Raw genomic sequence first — 14,777 nt, forward strand, 5'->3', positions numbered from 1 at the left:
AAGGAGACATTTTTAAAGAAACACAGCGAAAAACACATTAAAACTGAGCTGTTCTCTCTGAATGCAAGGTCAATGCAAGGTCGGTCACACACAGACAAGAAGTAATTCATTAGCGTGATTATGGATTTGACATACACACACATTACATACACTATTAACAAATTATTTACTCTTTATTTACTATCACACACGCACAGGCACAGCTACTCTCTGTCTGAGACTGACAAGAGAAGACACCACTCTGGTCCTTGTTTGTGATGAGGAGCTGCAGGTCCTAACTGACACAAATGCCCTGTAACCTAATGTGAGCCATAAAACAAGCACGCGGGAAACCTTTCTGCCAGACATACAGCCTGATTCTATGAAATGTGTTAAGAATTTCTAGTGATGTGTTCAGATCCGTCGCAATAATTAAAGCTGTCAGTCGGAAGGCAAGCTAGTCTTAGAGGAAGACATGGCCGAACAACTGAAGCAAAACTGATTCTCCATGTAACGTTGTGATGCTTGACTAGGCATGAAATTAAATAAGTAATTTGATGTTGACAGCAGAAATTGAAATGATACATGCTGATTTCTGTCAAACAGCACTGTGCAGATCTTACTTCAAAGCATATGAATCTCCCACTGTCAAGGTGACTGTCGCATTGACTGATAAAAGGATCAGGTGATTTTATGTTCTGTAATGACATTTACTCCACCCACCATGTTAACAATGCACCCAATCTATCAACTATGTTAAATGTATCTTATCACATCAGTTCTGTGATATTTTTTGAGACTTGCAGTCTTGGTTTGGACTGCTCACACGTTTACAGGTTCCATCTTTCACACTCCCAGTGGGGGAGGGATTGACGCCCCAGGTTCTCTCACACGCTGAACACACTCCCCAGGAGACTAAGCATATGTTCAGAAGCTTGACAGCATGACGTATAGACTCCCATCTCACTTCAGATGGTCACTCTGTGTGAAGTTTCATTTCCACTCCCCTGAGGTTCCTGAAGTCCCCACAAGTCATGTTGTTAAAATCCACTCACACACCATCAGAGTGACAATTGTGGCTTCTCTAATAGTGCAGTATGCCTCCTAGAGTAAATATTTTTTTTAAAAATCATGATATTTTTCTATAGGCTTTGATATTTACCCTAATAATTACACAAAATGTAATATTTTATGTAAAACCTGGATATTATAAAAATGAAATGACAGATATCAGCGTGATTTAGCAAAGGTTGTGCTCTGTCCAGTGCTGCAATTAGCTATAGCTATTCCAAAGGGATCCCTCGCACAGTGAAAACAAAGAATTCACTCGTTAGTACCAGGAATCAGCATGACACGGCTGCCCACTTTGACCCAAACTGTTCATTAGACCCAGTGTTTACTGATGGTGTTGCTGCCGTCCTCTCACAGCGTGAATGTGCACCAGTGAAGTAGATAAACCGAGCCTGTCGACCTGGCAGTGGCCTGCACAGAGAGAAAGAGGCCAGGAAAGGTCAGGCCTGGAGCCTCTTTTCTCCCTCCTCTCTCAGTGATGCCAGCTCATTAAGACCTACAAATGGCACATCAGCTCAGTCGTGTTTGCCTCAACCCAAAACCCCTGGCTAAATTGGCAGGCTTAACCACAGTTGCTCTAAAGCACTCGCCTCCTTTTTTCAGGGTTTGTTTGAAGCTGACATGGCAGTTCTCCCTCACCACCACTTCACAGGCCCCTGCCAATTTAGTCTTGGTGGCAGTCATTCAGCCCAGAGCAGAGGAAATCTGCTGGATCAGGAAGGTCAGAGAACATGGGATGACTCACTTCTGTTTAGTCACTGTGGCAAAGGGTGAAATGCCATCATTACCCAGCTGACAATCAAATAAATTGTCAATTATGGGCAGGGGATTACGAGTAAACAGCATGCTACTCCTTTTTTCCACCCTGGATTTGACAAGAAGTGGCTAAGAAGCTCCGGAGTACTGGGTCACAGGCTGTCAGTTAGTTAGCCAGTCTAATGAGAGGCACAAGCAGCAGACTCTAATGAAAAGCAATGTTTTCGTTGTGGATCTGATCATTTTTCATTTTCATTTTCATTCTGATACACAGTATTTATCCCAAAATGCTCAACTAAATGTTAACAAGCCTGTCTGTAAAGTAAAATCATCTTTCCTACTGAACATAATTTAGTCATTGATTTGTCTGTGATTGAACGGACATGTATTAATATTAGTACATTTTTTGTTACTCTGCACAGTTGAACAAGTTATATTGAATTTATGATATGTGATGAAGTGAAAATCTGAAAAGGCACATCCATCCCTCAAGTTTTAATGTGCTGGTGTATTTCAACATTTCTTCATAATGAAACATCTGGAAGGGATATTGTTATAAATTGAAGCAGATCCCCAGGTTTTTGTCAAATGGAGCTCTGTTTCTTTCCACTGTGAAGTAAAACTGGCTTCAGTCATTACTGGTTTTCAGTCAAAAGCTTGTGGACCTTTTTGCATGCATTGAAACCATTTCTCTTAAATCAAATTATAGCTTTTGCAGATGGATTAACGCAATACACTCACTGTCATAATTATATTAATCCAGGGCAGATGCAGGATCCACATAATATCTTGCTCATTCTTTCCACAGGTTCCTCGCCTGTGACCTGCTGATGGAATGTGGCCTCAGCTGGTGCACATCACACTTTGCCCATCCCACCTCTTCAGCACATTCTCCGATTATTCCCAGACATTCTGATGTCAGTGAGGTCACAGCCCCCTTTCATGCCCAGATATGCCAGCAATTCATGCAGACAGAAAGCTTGGCATCAGTTACACATCTTTCTCTACCTCTCAATCATTTGGAAATAGTAAGCAACAGGCATTTAGATCTGGAAGCACAGAACTTGTCCACATAATAAGCTCATTGTCATGGGATCGATAGAAATGTGTTTTGGGGGGCAGATACAGAATTGAAAAAACCTTACTGTTTTAATCGGGGCAACTTAGACAAGAGGATATTGATATAATATCATTAGTTACTTTACAAAAAAAATGACGTGCTTTGCTAGTGTTGGAACTGGTGAAAGCAGTTTTAAATGATTTTTATTTCCTAGATTATACAAACATTTCAAGCTTTTTATTCTGTGTATTATGCTGTGTTTCTAAGAGAATAACTCATCTTGGATTCAACTTTAGTTTCTCAATAGTTCACACCAAACAAATACTTTTGCAGCAGTTTATTCTGTCTTTCACTAGGCTGTATTTACAGTTGTCCTTCCACAGTTGTCCTGTTTGGCACAGTGTTGAGCTGCCCCCACAGTATCAGAAGTCGAGGGGAGGTCCAAGTGTTGGACATGTCCGTCCCAGTGTGCGTGGTGTTCTGTCTCACCACCTACATTCTAAAACGTGTGACCCAGACTCAGCTGCGTCAGGCAGAATGATTATAGGAGCTGCAATATGGCTGTATTGCAGCCAATGAGCTAATTATTCATCACATTAATGTTTTGGTACATGCTGTTAACACTGTTTTGATTGCAGGGCCTAATTATTAGAAATGCAAATCTCTTCCGATCAGTTTTCAGGGAATATTGCATGAGTGCTGCAGAATGTCATAGTAAAAGTTTGAAGGTACTGTATAAAGCCCCAGTATACATCCATGTGTTTTCAAGAATGCCATAATTGGGCTGTGACTGAATCCATTTTGACTTTTCTAGTTCAAATGCCTGCCAGAACTCTGCAATATTTGCCAAGTATTCAGACTCTGAGGCTTTCAATAACAAATTTTAGTCCACATCATTTTTACTGAAATTGACTATGGCCAGGATTTCCTCCCGTGGCTTTGTTGTGAACCCTAGAACTCTCTGCTAAATGTTGGCCCTTCAACCTTCTCAATAACCCTGTAGCTCCAATTTTAGATGTCATCTCAGGTTGTGGTGAGTAATCTTTCCCATGATTGTTGCAGCCTTCCAACATGAATGCTGTTGTGATGGTATAAATTGAATACAGTAAGTGGATCCTCAGGAATATCTGCAGAGGTCTCACTTTGATTGGAAGCATGCAGAGCCCAAGGAAAAATAAACAGTTGCCATAGCAATAGCAGTAACCTGGGAACTCTGCATGGAGAAAAAGGCTTTTATTGTGATAGAAGGTCTTCATCTAACCACATTTCTCCTTACAAATACACACACCGCAAAACAAATATGCTGCAATACCGAAAGGAGTTGCTTAAATCTTTTTAAAACATCACAAGTTTATTAAAATAGGGTTACTGAGAGTCAGAGAATACACAATCAATCACACACCAGGGCACCAAAAATCTTTAACTCATATACATCATTACTGAGCATTGACTGGTACAGTGGCATGACTTCACCTCACCCTTACCCGCAAGCAATGGAAGAAGCCATGCTTTTACTGCAGATGATAAAGACAAAGCTAATTCTTCACGTTTCCATAGGAACCCTTTTTTAGGTGGTTGAATTTGATTTAATGATATTGATCAGCTTTGTATTTAGCACAAAAACATTTTAAATTTGTGCTACATATGGACCAATCAAAGCAAATGCCTTTCTGAATAGGACAAGTATAAGAAGCTAGATGATAAAGTGAATATAGAAAAGCTGCATGTTGTATAACATGATATAGCCACAAAAATTTAAGGAAAAGTCACAGAACAATTCTTCCTTAATTGTATTGGATGAATTGTTGATTTCCGTGATGTGAAAAAGACAATGAAAAAGACTCAACAGTCTTACTATCAAATACATGATTTTGGTTTTAATGCACAGAAATCAGCAGTAAATTATGTGAAGAGATACAGTAGACAGAGAGGGAGAGAGAGAGATGATGCCCCTGGAATTATAGTGGCAGGAGATTATTCCAGAAACATTATTTCCCTCAAGCCAAAGGCTTATGATGAAATTTGAAGAGAAATGAAATTGCCAGCGGTGGAAACCCAGACTAGGTATGGGTTGATGAGTAGGGAAATAACATTTTCATCTGTCTCTGCCCCAGTGGAAGGTGAGCAGCTACTCACTAAATATGAGAAAAGGATTTTTCTGGTCAGCAAGATGTTTTACTGTACCGTTATCCATCTATAGGTCAAGCCCAAGAATTTACAGGGTGGCCTTATCAAATGTTATCTTTATGAAACATAACTGATATTACCCATGATATGACTGATGATCCACTGACAATCTAGTGATAACTGTGACAATCTTTAAGAATGACCAGCCACTGCTACAACACTTTTCTGTGCCTTTTTATTTATTTATTTTGCTTTATCGTGAAATTTAAATAACCAATGGATTTAAGGGCTCTTGAGATCCAAGTCCCTCAGCACAGCACACATCACATAATCCCAGAAAAGTGTTGTGATTGGGTTATATTGGATTGCTTTTTTTTTTTGCGCTTGATTATTTAAATCCCATTGATCTAAATGTGTTGCTGTTTCACAAATCACAATATTGCCAGGCTATTTTCTAAGGTTATAAGCACATGGTACATCCCTCATCTTTGTATTTGCCACTACATGGTGATCCTGAAAAATCTTACCATTTGCTTTCAGAGAAGGTGAATTATTTGGGCTTAGTTCCACTAACATAAAGTGCAGTGGTGTGATCAATGAGAATAAAATTATTCATAAAATGCATTAGGCGCCGGGATTAAGCACCATGCTTTGATCCAGAGCTGTCAGTCTTGATGAACTCCCAAATGATTATGTCTACTTCCTGTCATCCGCAATCAGCAAGCATATAAACACTTGTCACGTGGCCCGTTCCGGTTACTATTGATATTGAATAAATGTATGCAATAAGAAGATTAGCGTTTCTCATGAGATTTTCAGAGCCTTTTTAACTAGATTAATGCAATTGCTGACTGCATAAGGTGTAAATAGAAAAGAGCAGTGAAGATTAATCTGATGCCTTTTGTAAATGGAACAGCAGTGGTTTGACTCTACAGCAGGAGTGAAACTGGTATTTGGATTCTTGCTGATCCTGTCATGACACAGGGCAGAGTTGTGTCCTCATGAGGAGCATTTTGTCCTAACAGTGACCTACAGGATACAGTCTGTGTGATCTGTCACAATGCATCAGTAAACATCTGTTTTAAATTTATGAATATGCTGGTAATCTGTTGGTTTTTGTAGACTCTTAGATCTTTCCTGCAGTTAGGAAGTTGTTTTCACATTAAAAATGTTGCAATGAGCAAATAAATTAAACTATACACCTATTCTGTATATAAAATCTTACTTTAAGCCCTTTTTGAGCCTGTTTCTTGTATCGTGGTACAGTGTTTCTAGAGGTCTGAATGACTGGATGAGGCATGCACATGCATTTCTGTTCTCTACACCATTGTGTTTAATAATATGGCCTTTGAGCTCTGATGAAAAATCAGCAGTAAACCAATTACACCATTGGCTTGGACCCGTTTAAAATGATTCACCGTAGCAGGAGTTCAGAGTGTAAGAGCAGGCCAGAGTCGAGGGGATTGGGTGGGATTAACCTTGGCCTGCCCCTTTGGACCCAGGCCCAGACGGTACAGGAAGAGTGGAATTAGCCAAGCTGGACAAGGCCATCTGAATCAAAGCCCTCATCCAATTACTGCCTTATCTCCTGGCCAAATTAGATCAATTCATGGAGGGCAAGGAGACCTGTCAGCCTGTTGAAGGTGCGATAATCACCAGCAGGGAGCATGGCACTTAACTCCCCTGTGTCTATGCCAGAGCCAGGGCATGTGTAGGGAGGAGTACTCACTCCCAGCAGCTCTCAGCAGCTAGTGGAGCTTGACATGCACTTCACATGTCCACAGTCTGGTGTAGTGCTTTTTGGCATCTTAGTTTTGTGTGCCTTAATGCTACACTTCAGAAGGAGAATAATGTGCATGATTACAATTAAAATTAGCCTTTGTGAATCTGCTTGGCAGATTACACTAAGGAACATTAAGGGGAAAAAGGAATATAATTGTAGTTATTGCATTTGAAAGGCAGTTTTGTGATATGAACAACCCTAAACAGCTGGTACAGTCCAGTTTTAGTTCTTATGTTAATTATTTTCAAAAACAAATGGTTGACATTTGGAGGCCTGATAATAGAAAAAAGATTAACTTTCATGTTGACTATGAAAACCGGTTCTCACCTGTGTGTTCTGCTGGCAAAGAAGCCATGAAATAACTGGAATATATTTCAACCTTTTGATATTAGTTTTCACCTTATTATGTATATTTTATCTTAAAAGTCACACTGCTATAAATTTTTTCCAGGGAAAAGTTTCTCTGAAGAGAACTGTGGAGACAAACATGGAGGGAAGATGTCCCTTATAAGGAGCTACATACAGAACCACCACTAAACTGGTTTGAGTACATAATTTGTGCCTGGAAAGTGGAGGGATTTTGAAATATATATAGTGAAAGAAAACAGTCTTTGGTGGCTAGGTCTTCATATGATGTAATTCTTGCAAGATATTTCTGATGTGTCTACCATTGTAATAATTATATTGCACCGCTATCATGTCCCTGAGCCATCTGGGGGGTTGTTCTGTTCTGTTCTCTCCTAATATGGCCAGTCGGTTGTGGTCCCACACGTGTACCTCCATATCTGCCCTACAGTCCTCCACCCCCATCTGTATCCACTGCTCCTCTCCACAGCACTTAGATTAAAGTCCTCTTAAATTCACCACAGTAGGGCAGGCAAATAGGGATATCTGGCATTGCAGGGGCCCTCTGAGAATCGGCACCCAGCTAGAAGCACTAATGAGCACTGAGAGGGGGAGGAGAGGCCATTGGTTTATTTCACGTAGACAGCAGCAGTGAGTGGAGGGGGTTGTTAAAAGGAGAGGCAGTAGGCTGCCATGTTGCTGGTTTGGGTCCCATACATCGTTGAGTAGATTCCGGGGGCAGAACTGCCGTCAGTTTGGGAAAATATCACAGTCCATTACTTTGGAGCAATGAAATGAAGTCAACTTCTGGGACTCCATTAGGCATGCTGCGCTTATAGGCAGACAGCGTCCCTTGGTGTGATGTTGCTATTCTGGAAGGATTGAGTGTAGAGATATAATTGGACTGGGGAAATCAAAGAAGTTTCAGTGGTCCTGGTGGGGCTCTAAAACTGAAAATGAGAACACAAGCTTTTGTATTACCCCTCCCCCTTCCTGTTAGCTTTTCGGCTTTTTGAAAAACAGGAGAAAAAGGAAAAAAGGAAGACAGTGTGCATGGGTTTTATTTTTCATTTTGATTTTTCTGTTTGTGGTCTCTCTCCCCTATACTCAATTCTGCTTCATCAGTAGATTTTGGCATTTGATTTAACTTTGTTTTTCTTCAGGTCTTGCTGACCTGAAGCCAGGTGCCACACATGTATTCAGCCTTGACTGACAGTAAACATTGATACTTCTGAGGTTTGTGCATACTGAACCATTGTTATTTAGGAATTCTCATCTTCCTTCATGTAAGATTGGCTCCCATGCCTACCTTACACCCGATTTTTGGAGTCTCTACATCTATACCCAGCCCGGTCTACTGTCTTAAACTCCCTTCAACAGGTAACTGTGAACAATTAAAAACTGGTCCATTTGGGTTGGTTTGATACAACCATCTTCTTCAAGGTATGACTGTCTTAACCTTTTTTTAAAAGTTCCCGGTTTTGGGATTTGTGTGCAGTCAAAACATTTTAATCTTAAATCCCAATACAGTTTTTTAAATAAGAAAAAATGTAGACTAAACAACTGATAAACCCATACAAAAGTCAAATCAAATCAATCTTTATTTATATAGTGTCTGTTATGATCAAAATTGTTTCTAGGTGATTTACAGAATCCCAGGGCCTGACCCCCAACAAGCAACAGTGGCAAGGAAACACTCCCCTTTAACAGAAAGAAACCTTGAGCAGGACCAGGCTCATATAGGGGGACCCTCCTGTTGATGGCCGGCTGGGTAGAGAGGGAGGAGAAGGCGGGAGGACAGGTAGAAGAGAGAATAGGCAGATGCAAATGCCATGATTGTATAAAAATGTTGTCCTCTTAACTGCTATTTTTCCTTTCGGGGTCACAGAGAGCATATGGATGAAGGCGGGGTACATTCCTGGATGGGTTGCCAGTTCAGTTTTTGAGCATTTTCTGGGTTCGGTACCTTGCTCAATGGTCACTGTAATCTCTTCTACTCATGAATCTTTTTCTGTCCAGATGTATTTGCTGAGCAGTGACTCGAGATTATCTTGGGGATAATGTTGAAGATTTAAGCATGGCCTGAATGTTACTTTATCATGTCTGACATCTGGTCACAGTAAAGATGGTGTTTTTGCTGCTGGTTTCATTGCGGTTAAATGTATGATTTGGTCATTGCTGTTTGTACAGTGAAGCTATGACATGTTGGCCGATATTTGTGGAAAGCTGATAGATTATTCTGCAGTAAACCATTCAGCTGATAACTTCTTATGGGTTTCTTAATAAACTGCTAAGATAGTTGTTCAAATTTATTCAAGTAGTGTAATCATTTTAAAGGGGTTATACGGTCAGAGAGACATTGTACATTCTTTTAAACAGATCGACACTATTAAATCTATATGTCCTTGTGTTTTTTTTGCGGTTGATAATCAATTTTTGAGTCTGATTGAAGTGATGTCAGAAACAAGATTATTTGACCTCACTTGGTGATCACATTTCTGCATACTCTTTTATATCCTTGTATGTTTTTATAAGAAAAGATCACTGTTGTCTCCTGAAATCAAACCGTGATATTTAGATATTTGAAACATTTACTGAGATACAAAAATAAATCCATACCCTGGCCTTTCTGTGTAGGATTATATACCGATAGCAAGAGCATGTTGACATTTATACATATCTTGAGAATGCATTACCATGACTGTTATCAGCACCTCAAAGACAGCCCCCAGCCTCCATACATCCTCTGGAGGTACTCTTTAGTCCATCCTCAAAGAGCATACCTCACGTCAACCTTCCAGCTCTGATCTATCTGCCAATCTGAACAAAGAGTCTCTGGCAGCTTCCTTTGATGCCTGAAGAATGGGTTGCCTTGTAAAGAATAAGTGAAATGGAGGGTAAAAAGGAGGCCAGTCATCTGAAGTATCTACACAGAGATCTAATCAGGTTGTGGTGTGGCTGTGGCCTTTTTTAAAGCAGCACCACAGCTTTAGAGCAAGGACACTCTCCAAGGTCCAGGTCTCACCAGTGTCTCATGTGACACTCCGCACCTCAGTGACTTGCCCTCTAAAACATATTATCCAAGTCCCAGTTCTCTCCATATCCTCCTTTCTGAAGCAGAAGCAAGTATACATCAAGTGAAAATGCTAACATTGGATATTATAGTGTCTCCACAGAGAAGGTCGACAAATCAATACTCAATATGTGTCGCATTAAATGCATCAGTTTTGCACATTTTCACCGCAGTCTTCAATCCTTCCCTTGTAATGACAAAAGGCATCCAGTGTAATTGTAGTTTTCCTAGTCTTAATTGTGTGACTCTTGTAAAAGCTTTGTTGCTTCACCTTTTAGATGATCTTGGGTTAATGTAGATTAGCAGATAATGGGCCAAGCAGATCCAAGCTATTGAAATATTCCTAAAATAGCCTGACAGACCTGATGAGCAGAGGAGACCTCTTTGTTTGTTTGACTGAGTGGATTACATGCAGTTTAATAGGTTGTGGTGAGTTGGGTCCGTACCACTGTGACAGCTAATACCTGATCAGAACACATAAAGAGGAGACAGTAGCACTAAAGCAGCCCGTGTTGCTGCCTGAAACATGCACCGCAGAAAGGACCCAGTAATGTGCATGTCAGAGAGCTCTGCACTAGTTATGAGGTAAACGAGTCAGTGCCAACAATGAAGGCAGGCACTGATGAAAGAGAGACTATAAACTGTTGCTATGGTTACGAAAATGCCGAAGGAGATTTCTGTGCTTTGCTGCTTCTCATACCTTTGGTTCCTAGCTTGTTAAAATGTCTTCATCTTATTGCTACCCTCTTTCTTTCTGGGAATTAGTTTTACAAGGCGCTGTGGTATATTTGAACTTGTGATTTTTGATGCCCAAGACTTATGGTCATGTTTTTTTTTAAGTGTTTGTACATGGGTATGAATCATGTCAGTGTTTGATTCCAAAGATTACGCCAAGCATCATAATTCTGTTGTGATGGGAGTAAAAATATATTGTCAGCTGCTACTTAAGAAGTAAGCTAAAATGATCACTACTTTCAAATATTGGTCAATGTTTCATTGTCAGCTTATTAAGCAGTTTAAAGTGTTAGATTTGGCATCACAGTTTAAAACCCCCGGAGTCAGAAGATGGAACCGGGTTTACCCACATTTATTTCCAAAAACAATAAATAATTCCCAGATCAAGCAAGTGTGCAGTTCAGGGAAGTGTCCCAACAAAATAATCACTAAATCCACAGATAAAAGTCAAAATTAAAATCAATGGTCTCCACAGGCAAAAAAAATAAATCCAAATCAATACAGTCACAAATAATTTTCTGGAAAAAGTTGCAAAAGTAAGACCCTACTATACAGGTATTCAATGATCTGGCATCAGAGTGACAGCACCAGGTTTTATATTGGCCACAGCACTGATGGAACCACATCCAGGTGTGGCTCATGTATCCCAGCATCTGAGGCCACCACGAACTGAAGACTGGGAGCTGGGTGAGAAAGAACAGGTGCAAATGTAAACAATTCTTTTGCATCTGCTTAAGACTTAAGCAGACCAATTGGAAAGAACCGTACGGGAGGATAGTTGGTGAGAGTCGCTGCGACTTTGCTGTAATTACATAGAAACTATAGACAGAAGTTAGTGAATGCAAAGCTGCTTTCTAGTAAAGGGAGTTGGGTACTCAGTAAGGGCCTGGATCTTGACAGGATCTGCCTTCAGTTATCTCTTTCCCACCACAAAACTTAGAAAAACTCAGAGGAAAGGGAAAAATTCACACTTTTCAGGCTTTACATACAGTCTGTTCTTTAAAAGCCTTCCTAACCCCAGTCTCATGTGTTGGATTAGTGTTTCTGCATCCCTGCAGAATATAAAAAAAACAAATCTGTTGAGCATGTCTCTGAAAATGCCATTGATTACGGCCTGGAAAATGGCAGGGGAATTGGTTAGGCCAAAGTGCATCACTTGATATTTAAAGTGACCCAGATGGGAAATTGAAGGTCATTTTCAAATATATTCTTTGATCTGGGTGAGGTTATAAGTATTGCAAAGATCGAGATCAAGTTTTTGAAGAAGATTGTGGTTTGATGTAGAAGACTAAAAGCAGGCTCAATCACAGGAACGAGTATTTTTATGGTGATCTGGTTTAAATTATTGTAGTCAATGCAGGGTCACAAAGTCTTGACTTTCTTCTCTACAAATAAAAAGCATGAGGGAGCCATTCAATTCTACAATTATATATGGTCAATTTGGATGCAACAACAGGGCCTGATCCTTCACAGAGTGGAGACCAAGGGAGTGGCAGAAAGTGTTCCAATTAGTCATGGGGGAATTATATGTGGGTATGTGGGTTTGGTTGTTTTAACCAGGGATCCAAGACAATGGGGATGAAGGAGAGGGAATAGAAAATAGTGAATTTTTTTTCTGAATGCTTGCCTGGTTATTGAAAAGGCAACAGCAAAGTTTAATGCATCCGAGGTAATAACTTCAGGCATCTAGGGAGAAAACCTCTTTTGGTATGGGCAAGGATTGACAGTTTAGCTTGATTATGCGGTTCTTTGTCACTGAATTTCCACTAAAAATTGACCAAAACAGGTCAATTGTCCTGCGGGAGAATATCTGTTAATTGAATCCTGGCGGTGGGTGACACCTATCCAGCTAACCAGCACCCCGCCAGTCATTGATAAACCTCCTTTTTTGGAAGCTGGTGACAGGAAGCCAGGAAATAACCTGATTGTCCAGATGCAGAGTCTTTGCTGGATTATAAGATGACATTCCACACAGGACAGCCTGGTTTGGCCTACCGGTACTTGCATCGGCTCCACCTGGCTTGAGGGAGCCTAAAGGGTTATTGTGGCACAGGAGTTGTCACTGTAGTGGTTAAATGAATTTGCCTGTTCTATCCCTATGTCTCTTATATTCATCCTTTATCACTTCTGATAATCCCCTGAGAAAACCACTTTACAAGGTGAACTCACTCCATCTGCTCTCGGCAGCAAGAAAGCGAAAGTTGTCATATTGTGAGACTGCAGCAGGGCCCTGATGGAGGATAAACAGTTGGTTTACCAGAGGGATGAGCCGAATCAGAGGGATGAGCCGAAGATTGCTGGAAAAACTCTAATGAACACTGATGTAGAAACTTACCACAATTGCCCAATTCTCCTGAATACCTGGCAGAGATGGGAATGCATGGCTCCTGATGTGTGCCCCAGTACAGTCACAAGTGATTTCTGGGAAAGTACCATATTTGCATGGGAAGGACCACTGGACCTACTGTATAGTTATTAAATTATGTGACGTCAACAGCTGGTATGTAAGCCACATAAATTACGGAACCACATCCAGGTGTGCCTTGCTGCAGGAATATCAATCAGCTGGTCACTCGTCTTGGAGATTTCAACTTGCCAGGCACGGAGACTAACACAAAGTGATGTGTAAAAACAAAACCATGCCACAGAGAAGCATCTTAACCAAACTACTGTAAAGGTAGTTTACTCATTTTTACTCATCTCGTCTTGTCTCGTCTCATCTTCTTTCATGCTTTATCCATTTCAGGGTCACCAGGAGGGTACATATTATTTACTTTTGTCCAAAACATTTACTTTTTTTGCTAGTCAATTACTTCTGCACAGTACTCACAAGTTCATCTGTTTGTAAAAATGTGATCAATGATATAACTATTAATATACATAGATATTTAGTTATATATATATATATATATATATATGAATATATATATGAATATATATAAATATCTATGTATATATTCCGCATTTATCTTCCATACTTTATTTATTTATTTATTTATTTGCTGGATACATCCAAGTAAATACCAACTATTCTCTCTGGCTGTGCTAGTTATTCCTTCAGCAAGAGAAACCACTAGGCTTTAGGGATATTTTGCCTGAAAATGGTAATTTTCCAGCTCGAGTAACTCCTAAGAGAGCGTACAAGATGAGAGGTAGACCATTTTGACTTGCTTTAATTATTAAAATTTACGTTGAGTACAGGCCTCTGGAGAGAACATGCAAGCACACTGTTCAGGCAGACAAAGACATCTGATGTTGATATGGTCTATGACCAAACTTGATGTTTTTCTGAAACTTCTCCCATACTTCAGAAACTGAAAACACTGTAATCGAAGCTTAACACATGACTGCCATGTACAGTTTTTCCCCGCTCCGTTTGCTGAATGCTGTTGAGAACTGGATTTGTGCTGACCAAATACATAGTTGTCCTTGAGGGAGAGCCTTTCGATTAGCCTCACTGTGTTGGTTTAATTTTAAAGTGGAGGTAAGCCAATTGATGATCGCCCACATTTTTTTTCAGGCAAATTTCTCTATCTTCCAAGTACTCAGACAGTTCCATTATGACACTATTCACAATTTCAAAAGGAGGTGAAAGCAAGAGCCTAGCCAAAAAAGTACTTGAGAGATATCACTTTGCCATCACTCCAGCTCTCTGCTCTGGCATCTCATTTATTATTTGCACTGATGTGTGCTGGAGCTTCAGAGCAAGGTAATAGTCTCCAGGGACACATTGCATTGAAAAGTTACCTGAGGAGGTAAGACTAAAGAGAGGGCAAGCATCCTTTTCAATACTGTGTAGCTTTGTGATTTTTGTAGAAAAGTCAGAATCAGACTCACTTAACTGCCCT

The 14,777-nt window shown here is 40.2% G+C and overlaps 1 protein-coding gene across 11 annotated transcripts in view; it reads left to right on the forward strand.

The window, feature by feature from the left end:
• The window catches only part of auts2a (activator of transcription and developmental regulator AUTS2 a), a 284,512-nt gene that overhangs the window by 161,830 nt on the left and 107,905 nt on the right, over positions 1–14,777 (forward strand). The gene's annotated exons all lie outside the window — the stretch shown is intronic.

Source organism: Takifugu rubripes, chromosome 15, assembly GCF_901000725.2.
Source record: "Takifugu rubripes chromosome 15, fTakRub1.2, whole genome shotgun sequence".
In the NCBI taxonomy this organism is placed as follows: domain Eukaryota; kingdom Metazoa; phylum Chordata; class Actinopteri; order Tetraodontiformes; family Tetraodontidae; genus Takifugu; species Takifugu rubripes.